We start from the raw sequence: 22,781 nt of genomic DNA, 5'->3' as shown, positions 1-22,781 counted from the left end.
CATACCAGCATTGAATATTATACTTTAAAAGCATAAATTTCCCAATTCAATATGTGAAAAATGATATTTGTATTAGTATTTCTTTTACTGGATTATATGTAAAATTGAATTTTTTATATGCTTGCCAATAAGTTTCATTTCACCCTTTTTACTAATTTTCTAAGATGGAATTTCCAGTTTCCTAAGGAAGTTAGACCTTTCTCCATTTCTAATATATGTGTTTAATGCTACAAATTTCCCTCTAAGCACTGCTTTTGCTGTGTCCTATGAATTTTGATAAGTTGTACTTTTATTTACATTTAATTCAAAATATTTAAAATTTTCTCCTGAGATTTCTTCTTTGGCTCATGGGTTATTTAGAAATATGTTGTTTATTTGCAGATATTTGGGGATTCTCCAGTTATCTTTTCTGAGATCATATTTTGTATAATTTCTATTCTTCTAAATGTATTAAAGTATGTTTAATGGCCCAGCATATGGCCTATCGTGGTGTATATTTCATGTGAATTTGAAAAGAATGTGTAATTCAGCTGTTATTGAAGTATTTGATAAATGTCCACTAGGTCAAATTGACTGATCTGTTCAGATCATCTATAGCTTTACTATTTTCACACTTTTCAAATGATAGTCACTGTTAGCAACTAGTAAACAACAGAAGAGAAAAGTAAATAGAAAACTAATTACAGTTTTAGTGTATATTGTAGGAAACAGACTGCTATGCATGCTTTCCATGAAGTTTTTGGTTTGTATCTATTACCTCTTTCCACAATGAAGAGGATGTAAGAGAGGAAAAGCAGGGTAAGAGGGTGGGCCAGAAACACAGAAGAAATTGTTTAAAGGACACACCAAACACATCACTAGTCTGAGATTTTTTCCATATTTTATATAATGCTTTCATGCCTATTGAGAAAATAAATGCTTGTTGATGAAGATCTTAATCTTTATCAGTGTTCTTTGGAATTCTTGGTTTTTAACACAAAAGTTATAGTATAACTCTTTTAAAAGGCATCTAAATAATCTTATGTTTTGAACTGGCTCTCTTTTCACTGAAAAATACCAAAAACTCATGGTTATAGAGTTGGAAGGGTAACTGTAGTACAGAAAGTTTGGCCAATTACATAGTGTTACAGTTTTAAGAGCTGCTTCCAAAGCAATCAGACTATTCAGAAAAACTTTTTCATAACAAATGTGTTCTTCCTTTAAAATGTAAACAATGAGCCAATCTTAGAAGCAAACACTGACCACAGAGTCATATCAAGTCTGTTGTTATAAGTACTTTAGTTTTAACAATGCAAAAACGTGAAGGATAGGTTTACTTTTTAACTCCAATCCTGTCCAAAGATCACTTATTGGCCTCTGAAGGAACAGGTGGCATGCCTGTTATAGTTTAACAGGTAGCCTCTGGGTGAGGTATAGTAGTTCAGATACGTTTGGATGCTTTGGATGCTCTCATGTGTGGCAGTATGCACTTGCTAAAACATTCTCCTCTCTGGGTCTGGAAGCCTAGAGTCTATATCCATATTAGGCACTGGGCAGGTATTCCAGACTTCTCTTCTGAGTCATGGATGAAAAATGCCATCTTGCAACTGACACAGCAATTCCTTTGCCAAGAAATCATCACATCCTTAGTTTCTTATGTTGATGTAAATATTCAAGTTCTTGATAATTAAGATAGATTTTCTATTTGCAACAAATATCTGAGTATTCATCCTTTTGAAAACAAAATTTACAGGGAATATTTTTTCTATCAAAGGCACCATTAATTATACTAGGCTCTCCAAAGAACTCCAGAATCACCTCAAATACCAGCAACTCAATTCTATTCCACTATTCAGATCTGTTGGGTTGGGTTGAATCGGAATTGTATTACACTTTTAGTTAATTTAAGGAGTATTTACATCTTTAGGGAATTCAGTTTACATTTTTATGAACACGTTATATTCTCCATGTATTTAGGTCCTCTTTAAGACATTTCAACAAAGTTGCCTAATTTTCTTCAGAAAAATCTTGCCAATCATTTATTAGATTTATTCCTGTACATATTTTTGATTATTTTTATAGATATATTTTTAAATGTAATATTTCTTAATCTTTGCTGTATGGGGATGTAATTGCTTTTTGTATATTGATCTTATATCCAGCAACCTTACTAAATTCCTAATTCTAATAATCTGTAGTCTCTTACGCCTAACTCCATGTTTCCATATAAACAACCATATTGTGTATATTTATGGACCAATTATTTATTCTTTCCAATCTTTATAATTTTTATTTGTTTTTCTTTTCTAATTACACTGGCTAGAATATGTAGTACATTTTGAATAGTCACAATATTGGAGGACTGGTGATTTCCTTTATTATCTTTGTGAGGCAAACAATGTGCTTAAAAATGTTTGTTTTTCAGCTGGCACTAGATGTTTTGCACCAAGAGAATTCAAGCTATGTAATCTGCACTATTGCTAGAGTCATTTATTTTCTTAAATATTTTCTCCCATGTTTACCTTCTCTACTAGTTGATTTGCCCTTTACACACTCTAAGTCCAAGTTTTACATTTGATCTCATTTCTAATGGTGTACTTTTGTGAAACTGAATATTGATTGTAGAATCTCCTACTGAGAACATTTTTCTCTTTTCATTCAAATTATTATACTTCTTAATATTTATGGCTTCCAGAAAGAATTAAATTTAAAAATAAAATTTACCTTCAAAGACAATGAGATGACCATGGATCTACCAAATGCTTTCATGAAATGTTCTTTACTTTTTCCTACAATATTCTCAGTGCTTCCAAATATGCAGGCTGCTCTGCTGCACAACGTTAGGAATGCCATTCATATCACTGTGTGAGTAGCACGCCCTGGGATTCTGCAGTGTGCAATCTTCAAGGCTGACTGTGGTAGCCTTGCCTATGCATTTCACTTTTCTGTCTAATTAGGACTGGGGTCTCTCTCAAGCAATTAATGATAATCTACTAATGCCTAACTCCAGAAGCAACTCTAAATATGTTTCAAAAAAATTTCTACTTTTGACTGCAAGCAGAAAAAATATCATGTCAGGGAGATACATTATGATAATACAGCTTTAATAGGCAACCTCATTCTATGCCAAATCAGTGTTGATACAATATTTGTTTGTTTAGTATTATGTAATTAAGTAAATTGTCACTTCTCTTTCTATAAATACAGTTAGGATGAGGTAAAAAAATGGGAAAAGAGGGGAGGAATTCATTTTGGAGAAAGAATCAACATAAAAGTAATATAATTACAACTCTCATTAGTAGTAATAATAATACTTGTGATGAGATGATAATGGCAAGGTAGTAATGATCATCATGATCATCACCATCATAATGATGCTGATATGCCCATGAATCCCAGTTGTTTGGCTTAGCTACAAGTTTAAGTTGCATTATAGTTTAGTTTCTGCCATAAAAATTTCTTCAAAGCAGAGAGGGAGAGGATTTCATAACATAGCTTCTGCTTTCTCACTAAGAAATGACACATGCCAAACTTACAGTGACACAAGATCATCAATTATATTATAACTTTTTAAACTTTCATCCCAGGTACAAGCAAGGTCAAAAATTAATTTTATCCAATTGAAACCAGAAGCTTTCTTTAGAAAGGCAGGTCTTTATTATATACTAAAAAGGGCAAAGACTATAGCCAGTTCATTTTTTAGGGGCGTATCTAGAGTTTTAAGTTACATATATATAATATACATTGTAGGTAATATGGAGAGACTATAGATAGATAGATAGATAGATAGATAGATAGATAGATAGATAGATAAGATAGATAGATAGATAGATAGATAGATAGATAGATAGATAGATAGATAGATAGATAGATATACACCTATATATAGTATATGTATTTTGGAATATCTTATTCATTCAGTATTGGATAACACAGGTCTATACCTCACAGGGGGTAATACCACAAGGGGAATAATGTGTGCAAAGTGCAGAGTAAGTGCATGTAAATAGCTTGCACTAGCAGAAAAAAGCACTGCATGGAGCCAAAAGAGGAATATAAATCAATCGCGATCCTGGTAGAATAAAGTTGAGATGCTCTGCCTTATTTGCAAGTAATGATGCTAGTGAAAGAGCTAAACAGAAGGCAAAAATAGAGACCACAGGTTATAAGAAAAAAGTTATGCACAGTCAAGAGTTGGAAAGCAACTTAACTTAAAAAAAAAATAAAAACCATTTACCCTGGCAGTATATAAGGCATACTAGGCTTACTGCTAATACGAAGTATCCAGGGACATTTGTCTCTCTATCACTGTGCCAGGCACAGGGTAAGTTTTCAATAAATATTTGTCCACAAGGGAGGAAGAGCGATCAGTTAGATACTATGTGGCCTACTTAAAAATACCACACTTCGCCAACATCACATGTGGTTCAAGAAAATCTGTTTCTGAGTTGTTTTTGTGGGTGTGGTTCACAGACAACTTTGGTGACACATCAGGAAAGATGGCAAGCAGAATGAGAACTAGTGCTACAAAAAATGATCTCACTGTAACAGCATGGGTGGGCCTGGGAGTCAGTTCTCATGCAAGCCCATTAGTTCTAGAAAGTTCTCATATGACTAAGAAAAAGTTGACAGGAATCAGACAGATTTCATCATTAAGCAAACAGAAAACATCAAGTAAGTAAGGGAAAATGTCGAATGAGGTTAGGAGGAAACATTTTTAGATACTTTTATAGTCTCCTGCCCTTTCATTCCCTTTCTCAATCAGCTCTCTTCCTATCCCACCCCATGACCCTCTCCTTCCCTTACCCCAGGAACACTAACAAAGCAGGGATGTTTCTGTATAACCCATTCAAGAAACTGCACAAGATCACCTAAGAAGAGGCTGCTATAGTCTGAATGTTTGTGTTCCTCCAAAATTCATGTGTAGAAACCTAACCCCCAAGGTGATGATATTAGGAGGTGGAAGGTGATTAAGTCACCTCATGAATGGGATTAGTGCCCTTAGTGCTGGAGAAAGCCTGTTTGCCCTGTTCACACCCTTCTGCCATGGGAGGATTCCTTGAGAAGGTGTGATTTTTGAAGCAGAGAGGGGACACTCACCAGACATCTAATCTGCTGCTGCCTTGATGGTGGACTTTCCAGCCTCCAGAACTATGAGGAATAAATTTCTGTTGTTTATAAATTACCTAGTCTAAGGTATTTTGTTACAGCAGCAGGAACAGGAACCTCTGCTTCTAAGACAGAGGCAGAGCCAGGATTTGAAAAGCCAGGCAGAGCTCCTGGTCATTATTATTATACTAAACCAGATCATGCAGTAGTAACATTGCAGGCAGAAAGCAAAATGCCTTCAAAGCCATTTTCTTAAAATTCTGTCATGAAGCAGCAATTATCCTTCAACTCAGTTTTTTCTTTCTTTTTTTTTCTTTTTGAGACAGAGTCTTGCTCTGTCACCCAAGCTGGAGTGCAGTGGCACAATCTTGGCTTACTGCAAACTCTGCCTCCTGGGTTCAAGCGATTCTCCTGCCTCAGCCTCCTGAGTAGCTGGGTCTACAGGCATAGGCCACCACACCCGGCTAATTTTTGTATTTTCAGTAGAGATGGGGTTTCACCGCATTGACCAGGCTGGTCTCGAACTCCTGACCTCGTGATCCGCCTGCCTTGGCCTCCCAAAGTGCTGGGATTACAGGCGTGAGCCACCACGCCCAGCCTCAACTCAGTCTTAAACCAAAGGTTGCAACTTTCCTTACCAGAAAAAGCCACCTAAAAGTTTTTAAATCAGCCACAAATAAAAAACAAGAAAACAACCAAGATTCCGAAATCTCCAGTAATGAAGAATAGAGGAGGGAGAGGGCAGGGTGAACATGTTACTCCCACTTAGCCTCATTCATAAAATGGGAGTAATAATAACACATATCTTAGAAGATTGTGATAGGATTAAATACATTAATTAAAGCACTCAGAATAATGCTTGACACATCATAAGCATTTAATAAAAGTTAATTATTATTTATCTTTTTCCTACCAGGTGCAGTGGAGCTTTTTTTCTTTTTTGCTAATTAGCCTATAGTAAATTGCAATGTGTCTTTAGTTCCTGAAGCCTAAGGATGTGATGTCCAGCAATGTACTCATATTTTTAAAAATTCTATACAACTCATTTGGTTAATTCCATGTTGTGAGAGTAATAATGTAATAATACTAACCCACCATAACTTGTTATTTTAACCAGACATTTTTAATTGCTCTAACCAAAGTGAATTAAAAGATTACTGATCATGCTGCAAAAGCAGAATGGTGAAATGATTAGGAGCCTAGACGCTCATGTTCTAACTCTAGGTTAGAATCCCACTCACTAGCAGAGTGACTTTGGGCAAATTATCTACCTTCTTTATGTCTCAGTTTCCTCATCTGTAAATTGGGATACTACCAGTATTTCTCTTAGAGATTTGTTAAGAGGACTATATTAGTCTGTTCTCACACTACTATAAAGAACTACCTGAGACTAGGTAATTAATGAAGAAAAGAGGTTTAATTGACTCAGAGTTCCACAGACATAACAGGAAGTATGACTGGGGGGCCTCAGAAATCTCACAATCATGGTGAAAGGCAAATGGGAACACTGACCTTCTTCTCAGGGCAGCAGGGGAGAGAGAGAGAGAGTGGGGAGAACCACCACACACTTTTAAACCATCAGATCTCATGAGAACTCACCCACTATCATAAGAACAGCATGGGAGAGTCCGCCCCCATGATCCAATCACCTCCCACACCAGGTCCCTCCCTAGACACATGGGGATCACCATTCGAGATGAGAGTTGGGTGGGGACACAGAGTCAAACCATATCAAGGACTAAATGAGTCATCATTGCACATAAAGTTCTAGGAATAGTGTCTTGCACATAATATGTACTTATATGAGTTGTTTCTTTTATACTTTTTCCATATAGTTAAGAAAATATATTTTGCCAGTTGAGTTTTACAAGTTTATTAGTAAAATGTTCATAGAGAAACATTTACATTTCCTTACTCTAAATGTCCAAAATATGTTTAATACTTATTTAACTTTATTTAACACGGTCTATATTATTTAACTATAATATTTAACATGGTTGAAATTAAAGGGTTTATGTCAGCCTAATTTTAATATATTGTAGTTATTGCTTTAATTGTAATATATTGTAGTATGTTGTAATTGTAATATATTGTAGTTATTGCTAATTGTAATATACTGTAGTTATTGCTTTAATTTTATTTTAATCTTTAGATGTTTAGTTAAGGTCACTGCCTTTCATTGTCCCAGCTGATTTCTTTTCTCAAAATCCATACATAGGCTTAAATTATAATGTTTATATAATTTACTCGTAAAATCCTTCACTACCAAAGTAAACTATTAGGCTATAACAAATATGATACATACTTAGACTATTTTTTATCTTTATATACAGACACTGCTAAACATCATAAATCATAGAGCTTAAAGATTTTTTTAAATACATGGATATATTTTTAATTTTTATGCTTAGCTACCACTATGAAGTACTGAAATTAACAACAGCCTCAAATCAAGCAGTGAAAAATGCTAGTGAATCATCACATTTTATTGCTGCTTAATTTTTAGGCTTCTGGTGTGAATTAGCTGCGAGATACAGCAATTTAAAGGATAATGACTAAACTCCTATTTCTTGCTTAATTTTCTTTTAAAGAAAAGTATTGGACTTAAGAAAATTATTACTCAGACATTCTTTAAATGAAGAAAACCGGGGAATTAGAATTCTCTTAACAAGTGCATCTTCTAGAGCAGCAGTCCCCAATCTTTTTAGCAGCAGGGACTGGTTTCATGGAAGACAATTTTTCCATGGACGGGGTTGGTGTGGGGATGGTTTTGGGATAAAACTGTTCCACCTCAGATCATCAGGCATTAGATTCTCATAGAGAGCCTGCAGCCTAGCTCCCTTGTATGTGCAGTTCACAACAGGGTTTGAACTCCTATGAGAATTTATTGCTGCCTGCTGATCTGACAGGAGGCGGAGCTCTTGTGGTAATGCTGGCCTGCCACTCACCTCTTGCTATGCAGGCTGGTTCCTAACAGGCCATGGACCAGGAGTTGGGGACCCCTGTCTAGAGCAAAGAATTTCAGATGAAGAAATAAGTGACTAAAATGAAAGCACTTTTATAAGTTTAGAAATGATGGCTCTATATAGATCTACACAAGAAGAAAAAAAATCAATCAAATAGTATCTGTGTCACATTGATGTATCTTGTTGAATCTTCTAGTCCCATCCCAATGTTTAGCATCATAAACACACATGCAGGCCAGGTGCAGGTGGCATTAGGGCAGCACTGCAGTGACAACAGCACCTTGGGAAGTACTGTAAGCAGAGAATATTTGTGCTTGGGTCACTCCCAGGAAAGTTGCAGAGAGATAATAGAAAAAAGCTAAAACTACAAAGGCATTTTTAAAAAAAGGTTAACTTATTATTATTATTTTTAAATTTTACTTTAAGTTCTGCGATACATGTGTGGAATGTGCAGGTTTGTTACACTGGTATGTTTGTGCCATGGTGGTTTGCTGCACCCATCAACCTGTCATCTAGGTTTTAAGCCCCGCATGCATTGGGTATTTATCCTAATGCACTCCCTCCCCTTGCCCCCCATCCCCCGATAGGCCCTGGTGTGTGATGTTTAAAATGATTAACTTATAAAGAAACCAAAGCAATCAGCTTTCATATTTATAATTATAGAAAACATTAAACCCACATTGCTAAGGGTGTAGTTAAGACTTTCTTCATCTTCAGCTATGTCCTTTTAGGGAACTGAACATTTTCTAATTTTTTATACAAAATTTAAAAACTCTCCTTATTTAAAATTGATTGACTACCCAAAAACATGTCTTTCTTTGCTTCCATTCCATGATTTATAAAGAATTAGCTTTAGTACTCTTTTTAGAGTGTAGGTTGAAAAGGCATCTTATTTTCCATCTCGGAGTAATTTTTAAACCACATCAATTATTTTTCATGTGCAGCTGTTTTTATCCACAAATTATTGCTTTAGGCATTTTTACTTTACCACACATTTCAGAAGAGAAGGAATGAAGGGGAACCAGCTAATCTACAAATGTTTCACCTACAGTAGATCAAGACAAAAAAAGGGGGGAAGAATATGACCCAAAACTTCTTCAGAAATAAGAACTGCTTATTAATAGTCTAAACCAGGGGTGTCCAATCTTTTGGCTTTCCTGGGCCACATTGGAAGAAGAAGAATTGTCTTGGGGATAACCAACACTAACGAAAGCTGATGAGCTAAAAAAAAAAAAAAAAAAAAAACTCATAATGTTTTAAGAAAGTTTATAAATTTGTATCAGATTGTAAGCCTCTTGAGAACAATCTTGGGCTTTGTTTATGTTTCCCAGCACATAAGTAAACATTCTCCAACAAAATGTAAAAATGGTAGGGGAAAAAGTAAATTGGGAATCAACTCTTTAGCGATAATTAAATGCAAGGAAAGTAGATTATATATCCAGCGTTTACCAAGCTTGGTAAATAAAGCACAAGATTGTTCTCAAGAGATGTACAATCTGATCTGGCATGTAATAATTTGCACATAAAGCAATGAGAGACTACTATAAGGCGATAAAACATGCTAGAGACTGGGAGACCCAGAAAAAGAAAAAAAGGCTAGATGGCGACTATGATAAGGTTTGGATATGCTAAAAAGGGGCAAGAAAGACATTCTCTAAAGGCATACATGAAGGTTTAAAATGAATAAGGGGCTGGGCATGATGGCTCACACCTGTAATCTCAGCACTTTGGGAGACAGAGAGGGAGGATCGCTTAAGCTCAGGAGTTGGAGACTCACCTGGGTGACATACTGAGACCTCGTCTCTACTAAAGATAACAAAAATTAGCCAGGCATGGTGGCACAAACCTATAGTTCCAGCTACTCAGGAGGCTAAGGTGGGAGGATCACTTGAGCCCAGGAGACTGAGGCTACAGTGAACTATGATTATGCCATTACACTCCAGAAGGAGTGGAATATCTTTTCTGTTTGCTAAAATTATACTGCTTTGGATTCACCCATTTATTTCTATTGTGTTTTCTAAGAAGGAAAAAAGGCTACAAGATGTTGAGATGGTCACCTGTCAATGAAAAGGAGATATAATTTGGCCCGGAAAGAAAGTCTATTGATCCAAAGAGCAGCTTAGACACAGAGCTGTATTCAGTATTACCCAGGTCTCATGCTATCTACCACCAGCAGTCCTCACTGAACTTACCCCCAAGCTGAGTAATTCTAAACTTTAGAAAATGCTAACAATTTTTAAAATGTCAAGAAATGATGGTAAAATGAACACTTACATTTTGTATATGATGTAAACATATACAAACAAAATATTTTACTATAGAACCATAAATTGATGGAATGATCAAAATGAGATTATAGAATCATGACTACAGAAATAGAAATACAAAGTCGGGAGCAGTGGCTCATGTCTGTAATCCCAGCACTTTGGGAGACCATGGTGGGCAAATCACGAGTTCAAGAGATCAAGACCATCCTGGCCAACATGGTGAAACACCATCTGTACTAAAAATACAAAAATTAGCTGGGTGTGGTGGCACGCGCCTGTAGTCCCAGCTACTCGGGAGGTTGAGGCAGGAGAATCACTTGAACCTGGGAGGCGGAGCTTGCAGTGAGCTGAGATCGTGCCACTGCACTCCAGCCTGGTGACAGAGTGAGACTCCGTCTCAAAAAACAAAAACAAAAACAAACAAACAAACAAATCAAGTCTATTGATTAAGCCTACTCATGTAGGATGATATCTTCCAGAGAAAAAGATGGTCATTAAATCAAGTACTTGTTATAATAGTCAAATGATGTCAAGTTCTAAAGTCAGAGAGAAATTGTTAAATCAATAACTGAAAATTTACAGATTTTATTGAATAAATGGTAAAGTATTTAGTTGTGAAAATATAAATTTTTCTCCAGAGAGTTAAAATGCCTGAGTACTGACCCTCCTTTGTTTATAATTGACAATATCTCTAGGATGTTTTCTTGAAGAAAATTATCAGTATCAACATTTTAACTCTGGAGAAAAATGTATATATAATAATAATTTTCTTTAAGAAAACATGCTAGGGTTTTTGTCAGTTACAAAGAAGGGTTAGCACTCAGGCTCTTTGCCTTAAGGAAACAACTCTGAATGTAAAGCTCTTTATGACTCTGATAAAGGGTGTTTTTCTGCATTTCCTAGAAAGAGGTGTGGAAGTTTTTCGTGGTTGGTTGAAGAATTAGAATCCAAGTTAGATTCTGTTCTCTTAAAGCAGGATCCATTTTCTGCATGTAATTTCACAATGGGTGCTATGACCAGCTAAGCCTATAAATGATCACTGCACCAAATCAGGACTCTGATATACTACTGCTTTACTTTATCATGGTCTAGTACATATAGCAAAGTTGCATAATAGAAGAAAAACAAACTCTGGTTTTACCATTCTCATGGCATTAACATAATCTCCAGTGAGTAAAATGATACTTCTTAAAAATTGGCCCAATTTATCTACTGTAACTATAGCCTATAACATACTTTCAGTAACAGGGTGATCATGATAAAGAAGAATGCTGGCCAGGTGTGGTGGCTCACACCTGTAATCCCAACACTTTGGGGGACTGAGGCAGGAGGATTGCTTAAACCCAGGAGTTTGAGAACAGCCTTGGCAACATAGCAAGACACCATCAATACAAAAAATTTCAAAAATTAGTTGAGCAGCTGGGCGTGGTGGCTCACGCCTGTAATCCCAGCACTTTTGGAGGCCAAGGCAGGCAGATCACCTGAGGTCAGGAGTTCAAGACCAGCCTGGCCAACATGGTAAAACCCTGTCTCTACTAAAAATACAAAAATTAGCTGGGTGTGGTGGCAGCATCTGTAGTCCCAGCTATTCGGGAGGCTGAGGCAGGAGAATTGCTTGAACCCGGGAGGCGGAAGTTGCAGTGAGCCGAGATCATGCCACTGTACACCAGCTTGGGCAACAGAGTGAGACTCTGTCTGAAAAAGAAAGAAAAAAATAGCTGAGCATGGTGACGCATTCCTATAGTCCTTCCTACTTCAGGGCCTGAAGTAAGAGGATCGCTGAGCCCAGGAGGTCAAGGTTGCAGTAGCCATGATCACACCACTACCCTCTATAATGAAATGGAGTTTCATTTAAAAAAAAAAAAAAAGAAGAAGAAGAAGAACCCTCTTTGTCATTGAACACCTGTTTTTGAAATCTTGATATGTGGTTAACAGACCTGAGTGTCCCTGGAAAGAGAGGGGTCCCTGGAAAGAGGTCTCTTTTTTCTTTTGAGACAGTCTGACTCTGTCGCCCAGGTTGGAGTGCAGTGGTGCAATCATGGCTCACTGCAGCCTCAACCTCCCAGGCTCAAGCAATCCTCCCACTTCAGCCTCCCAAGTAGCTGGGACCATAGGCAGTGCCACCATGCCTGGCTAATTTTCTAAAACGTTTTTGTAGAGGCAGGGTCTCACTATGTTGCACAGGCTGGTCTCAAACTCCTGGGCTCAACAGATCCTCCTGCCTTGGCCTCCCAAAGTGCTGGGATTACAGATGTGAGCCATTGTGCCCAGCCTAAGAAGTCTTTTTAATAAGGAAAGACTCTGGAACAAAGAAGATAAAGGAGTTTCAAGCTTATTTGATTTAGAGTATCTTTACACAACGTAGTGAAATTTCATTAGTTTGTATTCATACAAGGAACTAATTTCACCTAGTTTGGGCTATTCTGTAATATTTATGATGCAAGAAAATCAGTAACAAAATTATAAACTAGTTCTTTCCGGTTAGAAGGTGTAAAATGAAAACAGTTGAACAATCATTCAGGCACTAGAAAATATATTATGTGGAGCAACTCCTAGGATTTGGTTTGCTCCCCAAGGAAAAACAAGCTTCCCAATAAATATTTTAGCAAACAAATCTATTACTTTTTTTTTCTTAATTATTCTTAGAAAAAATGTATATAAAAACACTTTGATTGTTATCCATAAGTCAAATATTTCCAAAGTAGACATTGCCCACGTTTGGTTAATTACCTGAATTTACAGGGTTAGCTTCCATTCCATTCATTTGTATGGTCACGTCGTTTAGTTCACGTGATATGTGCCAGCCTCAGCTGAAATTCTGGTTATTGGCAGAGTTTAAGAAAGCTTGGGAAAGGCACTTGGGCAAGTGCTTTTATCCATTCTGGTCAAGGGGTCCTGACCTGGAGTTCATGCATGAGCTTTTAGGAGGTCTGCAAATCTGCAAAAATTGCATGTAACAATTTTATATGTTTTTATATGTTTAACAAAAATATTTTTTTTGAGACAGGGTCTCACTCTGTCACTGAGGCTGGGGTACAGTGGTGTGATCTCGGCTCACTGCAACCTCCACCTCCCAGGTTCAAGCAATTCTCCTGCCTCAGCCTCCTGAGTAGATGGGATTACAAGCACGTGCCACCAAGCCCAGCTAATTTTTGTATTGTTTTGGTAACAACAAGGTTTCACTGTGTTGGCCTGTCTGGTCTCAAACTCCTGTCCTCAAGTGATCTACCAACCGTGGCCCCCAAAGGGCTGGGATTACAGGTGTGAGCCACTGCGCCTGGCTGATTTTTATATGTTTAGATGAAAATTTCCAGAGAGTTCATGATTTTCATGATTATCAAAGGTGCCTTTCCTTCTAAAAAGGTTCAATTATTGATTTAAGGAGTTCTTATTTGTCAGTCCTTATTGGAGAGGCAATGCTCCAATGAACTGAGATACAACTTTGGGTTGGAAGATCTGAAATGGTGTCTTCTCTCCACTGACCACAAGCTGGGCTTTGAAATTAGAGTCATAAGCTTTCCCTTGCAAATCCCTGTGAGGTCTGCTTTCAACCGCTCGCTGCCATTCAAAGGAAAAATTGTTCCAAATGTAATTATATACATGTTGGGGATAGTAAACATTTCTTCTGTGAAAGTCTCTTGTATCCTTTGTCTATTTGGTTAACAATACTTTTGCAACCCTGTTATATGCAGTAGGTGCCAAGGATAAAAGGATAAACCCAAATACACATGTCCTTTGTCTTCCTGGATGGATATATAGCAGAGAACATTTTCATTTTTCCTAATTCTCTGTATCTACTGGAGAAAGAAAATGATAAAACATACCCAAGTTTACTTAATTTCAACCAGAAACTCTCAAATTAAATGCATGAAGTAAAGTGACATCTAGTGTTGGTTAAGTGGCAGTGAAATATGTGTCAGGACAAGGTATACTTTAACTTTCTTTGAACAGACTGTTAAACTTGGCTTTGTTAAGTTGCCAACTCCTGAAAGCATAGTTTTGCTTTTAAAAATATTTTAGAGTAGTTCTGAAATAATCTGAATTTAAATGTCAATAACATTGTTTTCATTTTGTCAAAATAAAATACTTAACGCATACAGAAAAGTCTATAGAATGAAATAAGTTATGTATCTACCACTCAACTCTGTCAAATCTTAATGTTTTGCTTTACTTACATCAGATATTTTAAACATAAAACGTAGTAGACACGTTTGATGCCTTATTAACTATTTCTGATTTCATGTCCATCTTTTTCTCTTTAGAAGTAGTCAATATTTGGCTTATTATCTCTGTGACTGTTTTTGTATTTTTATTACATATTTGTGTACACATAAAATGTATAATATTGTACATATTTTACAGCTGACATAAGGGATACCATATGGTATAAATATTTCTGCAACTTACTTTTTCTTGAGATTTTGTGATATTGGTCATCTAGTCATTTACTGTAACTGCTGTATGTTAGCATTCCATTGAATGATTTATACAACAATTTATTTAATTTACAGCTGATGGACATTCAGAGTGTTTTCAGTCTTTTGCTCTTATAAACCATGCTACAGTGAACACTCTTATACCTGACCCATTGTGCACACATTTGCGAGTTTCTCCAGCCTGCACGAGGAGGTATTGCACAAGTGTATACTTTCAAAACATCTATAGCTATTGAGCATTTGCTCTCCAAGATGGTTGTATTTTACACCCTCAGTACAAGTGTAAGAAAATTTCTGTGACTTCACATTCTCGCCAGTGTTTGGTATTGGCAGGCTTTTTAATTTCTGACAATCTGCTTGATATAAAATGTTATCTCATTGTGGTTTCAATTTGCATTTCTCTGACAAGTGGTAAAACTGAGCTTTTTTAAAAAATATGTTTTTACTACTGAAGTTTCTTCTATGAATTGCCTATTCCTATCCTATGCCTACTGGATTGCTGGCATTTTCCTTAAAGTACTTGCTGATATAAGTACTTTATGGGCTTGATATATTGCAAATATTGTTTCTCAGTTTATGGCTTGGCTGTTCCCTGTGTTCATGGAATCTTTTCATTTTAAAGCAATCGACTTTGGCCGGGTGCGGTGGCTCATGCCTGTAATCCCAGCAATTTGGAAAGCCAAGGCGGGTGGATCACCTGAGGTCAGAAGTTTGAGACCAGACTGGCCAAAGTGGTGAAACCCCGTCTCTACTAAAAATACAAAAATTAGCTTGGTGTAGTGGTGTGTGCCTGTAATCCCAGCTACCCAGGAGGCCGAGGCAGGAGGATTGCTGGAACCCAAGAGGCAGAGGCTGCAGTGAGCCAAGATTGTGCCACTGCACTCTAGCCTGGGCGACACAGCAAGACTTTGTCTCAAAAAAATAAAAATAAAAATAAATAATAAATAATCAACTTTATGAATCTTTCCATTTTTATTGCTTGTTTTAAAATCTTTTTTTTTTTTTTTTTTTTTTTTTTTTTGAGACAGAGTCTCATTCACTCTGTCGCCCAGGCTGGAGTGCAGTGGTGCAATCTTGGCTCACTGCAACCTCTGCCTCCAGGGTTCAAGCGATTCTCCTACCTCAGCCTCCCGAGTAGCTGGGATTACAGGCATCTATCAAGACGCCCAGCTCATTTTTGTATTTTTAGTAGATAGGGTGTTTCACAATGTTGGCCAGGTTGGTCTCGAACGCCTGACCTCAAGTGATCTGCCTGTGTAGGCCTCCCAAAGGGCTGGGATTGCAGGCGTGAGATACTGCAGCTAGCCTTGAAATCTTTATTAAGCTTTTCTCCTTTATTTTCTCTTAAAATGTTTAAAGTTTTTTTCCCCCTTATTTAGGTTTCTAAATTATAAACTTTTCTGTGTTGTGTGAGGTAGAAAATTCGATTCCTTTTGAATAGTGGATAATTATTGTCCTAGCGTTATTTATTGAAGAACCATCCTTTCCTAATTGTTCATTTTAGCTCATCACCAAAGTCACTTACAAAATTAATTTTGGGCCAGGCACAGTGGCTCACACCTGTAATTCCAATACTTTTCGAGGCTGAGGAGGAGGATTGCTTGAGGCCAGGAGTTCGAGACTAGCCTTGAAAACAAAGTGAGACTCCATCTCTACAAAAAAAATTTCTAAAATTAGCCCAGCACAGTGGTGTGTCTGCCATTCAGTTATTTGGGAGGCTGGGGCAGAAGGATCGCTTGAGCCCAGGAGTTTTAGGCCGCAGTGAGCTTTGATGGCACCCTGCACTCAAGCCTGAGTGACAGATCTTTAAAAAAGAAAAAAATAATAATTTTGTAAAATTTGTCTTGCATAGCACTACCTGGCTCCTGAGGTTCCCTCAGTTAAGTCAGGTGTGTATACTGACTTCCACCTATGGGTTTATTCCTACTCACACGCTGAGCCTGTTTTGCTATCTGGTGCCTGAGAAATATTGGTCAACATCAGGACCATTCTTCCTAGTGTTTCCAGACTCCATTCCTGCTTTCTGGCCATTTGTTTTTTCTTGGGGTCCAATCCTTGTTGTTTGCGCTCCTATTCTAGGTTCTGAGCTAGGATGGCCAACCATTCTGGTTTTCCCAGAACCGAACTACCTGGTTTCCCCAAATGCAAGACTTTATGTGCTAAAACTGTGACTGTCCCTGGCAAACTTGGCCTGGATGGTTGGTCACTTTAGATGTATCCTGCGGTTTTCACTTCCTCCCGTGTTGACCTCTTGACTGTCTAGTTTAGTGCTATCTCTGTGCTCACAAATTGTATTTACCTTGAACTTGTATTCATTGAGTGCCTATGATGTCAGAGGCTGTATGAAGCATTTTCATGTCATATCTCATTCAACAGTTAGACAGCTCTGCATGATTTCCTTTTACAGATGAGGAGGTTTTCATGTAGTTGGCCAGGATCACAAAATTAGTGACACAAAAGAATGAAACGCGGCCGGGCACAGTGGCTCATGCCTATAATCCCAGCACTTTGGGAGGCCGAGGTGGGTGGATCACGAGGTCAGGAGATCCAAACCATCCTGGCTAACACGGTGAAACCCCGTCTCTACTAAAAATACAAAAAATTAGCCGGGCGAGGTGGCGGGCGCCTGTATTCCCAGCTACTCGGGAGGCTGAGGCAGGAGAATAGCGTGAACCCGAGAGGCGGAGCTTGCAGTGAGCCAAGATCGCGCCACTGCACTCTAGCCTGGGTGACAGAGCAAGACTCAGTCTCAAAAGAAAAAAAAAAAAAAGAATGAAACCCAAGCCTCCTGACTACACATTTTTTTATTTCCACCAAACTTGTCATCTTCCTGGCCCGAGTTACATACTTGGAGCCTCCACTCTGTACTAACTGAATTTCTGGGTGAACTCCATTATGCCTTGCCTAACCTCTTGCTGTCCTTCATATATCTTTTTTTTTTTTTTTTTTTTTTTTTTGAGACAAGGTCTGGTTCTATCTATCGCCCAGGCTGGAGTGCAATGGCACAATCTCAGCTCACTGCAACCTCTGTACCCCTCTATCTACAAGGCTCAAGCTATCCTCCCGCCTCAACCTCCCAAGTTACTGGAACTATAGGCATAAGCCACAATGTCCAGCTAATTTTTGTATTTTTTGTAGAGATGGTGTTTTACCATATTGCCCAGGCTGGTCTCAAACTCCTAGGCTCAAGTGATCCACCCCTCAGCCTCCCAAAGTGCTGAGATTATAGGCGTGAGCCACCACACCCAGCCTATCCTTCACACATCTTTAACCTAATACGATAGTACTTGAAGTCAACATCTTCTATTGTAAAGCATAAATGACAAGTCATTTGTTATGCAATGGTATAAATATCTCCAATGTTTCATTAGGATAAGCACTAAGAAGAAAGATAAGCATGGATATAGTAGCACGGCACATCACACTGCCACATCAGATTGCATCCCTCCAGTTAACATGTCATGGCATGCAATGTGGAATCTTTGCATTTTAATGTATTCATTTCATCAATATTTCCTTTTTGGTAGTTTATTTAAGAAATCCTTCATTATGTTATTCTCCTTCAATTTCTCCAAATACCTAATTTAATTAATTTGTAGATTATGAATATAAAATATTATTTGTGGAATATTAGTTTCCCAAATATTAACAGAAATTAGGTGTGTATGTGGGATGGGAGGTGGGCCAATTAGTTTGGGAAACTAATATCTTTATTATAGAACTTCTCAGTCTCTATTTTGCTAATTTGCAGTGTGACTCTCCTACAGAGAGATACAGTGTGTAGCATTTTTCAAATGCTATGAATTTTTCAAATGACCATGACACCTTTTTGTTGCATTGGTTTTGTTTCATAATTTCCCATGTGCCTTGGAACATCCCCTGGGAAATGGTGTTTTCATCTGTAACAGCACAATACCCTCCAGAGGGCAGCAGATTCCCTTGGCATATGGCCAATCATCTATTCATTGAACAGATTGATGAGGGACCTGGAGCATGTTATATTATTATTCCAGTCAGGGATATAAAATTTCTAGTTTCTGTAACAGAGATAGGCATTAAAATTTAGCTCAAGGCTGATAATAAAATAAATTATTGGCACTGAGATATAATACAAAAAAAAATCCAATCATGTCTCTGATGGATTGCAATGGCATACATTGTACTGTAAAGTCTAGATCATGTCTTCTATTTTTCCTCTTAGCCTCAATCAAACAACAAATATTAGCTGAGTGCTCCATAAGGAATAAGATGAACTATTACCATTAGTTCATTTCCCAAGGAACCTACTAAGAGATCAGAGAGATAATTAGATAAGGCAACACATTAGTTCATTGGATTTCATTGGCTGCAAATCAGAATCATTGGGGGGCACTTTTAAATAATAATAATGCTCAAAACTCACCCAAGAACGTTAAATTTGAATCTTTGTGTTTGGTTCCAGGCATGAGACTTTTTTTTTTTTTTTAATTATACTTTAAGTTCTAGGGTACGTGTATACATGTGCCATGTTGGTTTGTTGCACCCATTAACTCATCATTTACATTAGGTATTTCTCCTAATGCTATCCCTCCCCCAACCTCCACCTCCCGACAGACACCGGTGTGTGATGTTCCCCTTCCTGTCTCCACGTGATCTCATTGTTCAGTTCCCACCTATGAGTGAGAACATGCGGTGTTTGGTTTTCTGTCCTTGTGACAGTTTGCTCAGAATGGTGGTTTCCAGCTTCACCCATGTCCCTACAAAGGACATGAACTCATCCTTTTTCATGGCTGCATAGTTTTCCATGGTGTATATGTGCCACATTTTCTTAATCCAGTCTGTCATTGATGGACATTTGGGTTGGTTCCAAGTCTTTGACATTGTGAATAGTGCTGCAATGAACATACGTGTGCACGTGTCTTTATAGTAGCATGATTTATAATCCTTTGGATATATACCCAATAATGGGATCGCTGGGTCAAATGGTATTTCTAGTTCTATATCCTTGAGGAATCGTCACACTGTCTTCCACAATGGTTGAACTAGTTTACACTCCCACCAACAGTGTAAAAGTGTTCCTATTTCTCCATATCCTCTCCAGCACCTGTTGTTTCCTGACTTTTTAATGATCGCCATTCTGACTGGTGTGAGATGGTATCTCATTGTGGTTTTGATTTGCATTTCTCTGGTGGCCAGTGATGATGAGCATTTTTTCATGTGTCTGTTGGCTGCATAAATGTCTTCTTTTGATAAGTGTCTTTTCCATATCCTTCCAGGCATGAGAGTTTAAAAACATGTTTTCAGGTGATTCTAATGAGTGGCCAGAGTTGAGACTATTGCGTTAAGAGGATAAAAAAGTATTTTTGGAAAGAGGTTTCTGACCTTTTCAAGCAGGTGGAGGAATTTAGAATTCTTTTCCAGGGGAGAATGTTTCAAATGTAGAAGAGCACAAAAAAGACAATAGTCATTCTTACATCCTCTGTCCAAAGTTAAATTTTGTTAACATCTTTATTCTTTCTTAGCCATCAGAATTGCAAACAACAAAATCATACAAAACCCACACCTTATAGTTCCTAAACTTAACTTTAGAAAACATTTCCTAGGAGAGCAAAAGACATCATTTTTTAAATCTCCAAAAATGCTTTATAGCTCACCCTAGTTAACAAATAGTCTGGCATATTCCAAATAGATCCACTGGGCCATGGACCTCATCTAACAAAGATGAATTCTGTTCATTTGCTCTGTGAATAGAGCTAAGGGGCTTATTTGTGCAAAGACTGACTGATGAGATGGAAGAAGAGAGAGCAAGACAGCAAGAAAATATTAGTGAATATATATCTTCCAATTGCAAAGAGATATGGAGCAAGCATCTGTCTAGATGGAAGGAATGAGAACTGTAGGCTATAGTTATGGATGGGAGGTTTTCTTTATGCAAAATTAACTAGCTTATAGTGGGAAGTGAGTGAATGGAAACGTGTCTCATTAACATCATGTTCGAACTTACCATAAGCTCAGTGAGGGTCAATAACCTGACAGGATGGCTGTTTTTAGGACATCATAGGACTGAAGATGACTTCCTGACAACAGTTAAAAATCTTTGAACCAGAAGACAATTTTGAAAACAAAATACAAGCAGAAATATGTCCTCTGACAGCAGATAGGTATTTTAAGCAATGGATCTGATCTGTATTTTGCAAAAGGCTCTAGAAATTAAACCAAAAATGCTTTACTAGGTCTAATGAAGTATATCTTGAATGATCCAGAGGAAGATATTATTGTCATCCCTATTTAACAGATGAAGTATCTAAAATCAGAGAAACTGACTGATTTTCCCTAGACTACAGGCTAATAAGTAGCCAACTGGGATTTGAAAACAGACACACTGATTGGGTCCATAGTCTGTGTGCTTAACCACTGCATGGTACTGCCTCATAACTTACAGAAAAATAATTCACATTGCAATACAGAAAACCTATATATTTACACATTACATTTATTACCCATTCTAAAAATTTGGGATATTACTAGTAATCAACGGTGTCTATAATTTTAGTTGATACATATGCTTATACAGACATGATATCAATTATTATAATCAACACACAATTGGTATATAAAACAATGGTGCATCTTTGAAACAGTAAAATAAATCTCATAGGCACTTGCACTTGTTCTTTCTCTTAGGGAAATGTTTGTGAACTCAGAAACCCTTTTCTTTTCTAGGAAAAGTGATGAATTAATTACAAATTTCTGCAAATGGAAGTTCACTCATTTATTTGGCCACCAAATATTTTTTGAGTTTGGAGATCAAAGTAGTAGAGTCTCAACTCTGAAGAGTCAGACAGACCTGGGTGGAATCCTGGCCACACCATTTTCAAGCTATGTAACCTTGAAGAAATTCTGTAATCTCTCTAAACCTCAACAAAATGAAAGTGCTCACTGTCTTATATAGGTTTATTGTGACGATTTAATGCAATAATTCATTTAAGGGATAATACGTGTTTGGTATATTAAAAATGCCATCTATTAGTATCGTTATTTAAAAACTTGTTAAATATCCCCATTTTGTTACAGTGTTCTAAGGTTTGTTAACAACCTTAGAACAATGAAATAAGGATATAATTTTGCCCTCATGAACTTATATCCTCATAGGAAAAGACACAATTATTATTGTATTCATGTGGTGATCACCAGGCAAGTCACTTAAGAGTTTGAAGACAAATAAGATGCCTTATCTAATGGTTAAAATCTTATTAAAGAAAATCTCTTTGAAGGTAGCTTATATTTTTATAAGATAAAGCATTTCTATTTGTGGTCTAGAAAAAGATTTAAAGTAGGTAATCCAAAACGATTTGTTGAATCAAATTGTACTGCATGTCTTTCCTTTCTAATTTGCTATGAGTTAGGAACCACAAGAAGCCTTTTCCAAACAGTTTTTTAAAAAAAAGTTTTGTGCTGGGCGCAGTGGTTCAAGGCTGTAATCCCAGCACTTTGGGACACCGAGGCAGGTGGATCACTTGAACTTAGGAGTTTGAGACCAGTCTGGACAACATGGTGAGAATCGTCTCTAAAAAAAATACAAAAATTAGCTGGGCGTGGTGGTGTACATCTGTAGTCTCAGCTACTCAGAAGGCTGAGGTGGGAGGATCGCTTGAGCCCAGGAGTTGGAGGTTGCAGTGAACTGAGACTGTACCACTGCACTCCAGCCTGGGCAACAGAGACAAACTCTGTCTCAAATGAAAAAAAAAAAAGTAAAGTAAGATAAAAATAAAAAATAGTTTTCCTTTAACAATCCTACTACAGAATCACAGGAAATTTTAAAATATCAAATATATAGCATCTACCTTCCAATTACATATTCAGATATTTTCACTTATTGCCATATGTGTTATCATCACATATGAACTGTTATCTTTTATCACTATTATAATTGTCTTTTATTACCAACCATATGCTGAGATGCCAAAAAATTCAACTTACCACATAAGGTGGATGAAACCCCGATGATCAATTCACAGTGATGGTTTACCTTACGCTAACAACCC

General features: G+C 37.2%; 2 long non-coding RNA genes across 4 annotated transcripts in view; one reads left to right on the top strand and one right to left on the bottom strand.

The window, feature by feature from the left end:
* Window positions 1-22,781, bottom strand: part of LOC105483666 (uncharacterized) — a 64,179-nt gene that overhangs the window by 6,150 nt on the left and 35,248 nt on the right. The window lies entirely within an intron of this gene.
* On the top strand, window positions 1,465-21,685 carry LOC112427041 (uncharacterized). The gene is made up of 2 exons (XR_003018468.1): window positions 1,465-1,643; window positions 21,460-21,685. It is a non-coding gene; the product is annotated as an uncharacterized lncRNA (long non-coding RNA).

The sequence above is a fragment of the Macaca nemestrina genome, chromosome 10 (genome assembly GCF_043159975.1).
Source record: "Macaca nemestrina isolate mMacNem1 chromosome 10, mMacNem.hap1, whole genome shotgun sequence".
In the NCBI taxonomy this organism is placed as follows: Eukaryota; Metazoa; Chordata; class Mammalia; order Primates; family Cercopithecidae; genus Macaca; species Macaca nemestrina.
The sequence above is the reverse complement of the archived record's forward strand: the minus strand, read 5'-3'. Positions and strand labels throughout refer to the sequence as shown.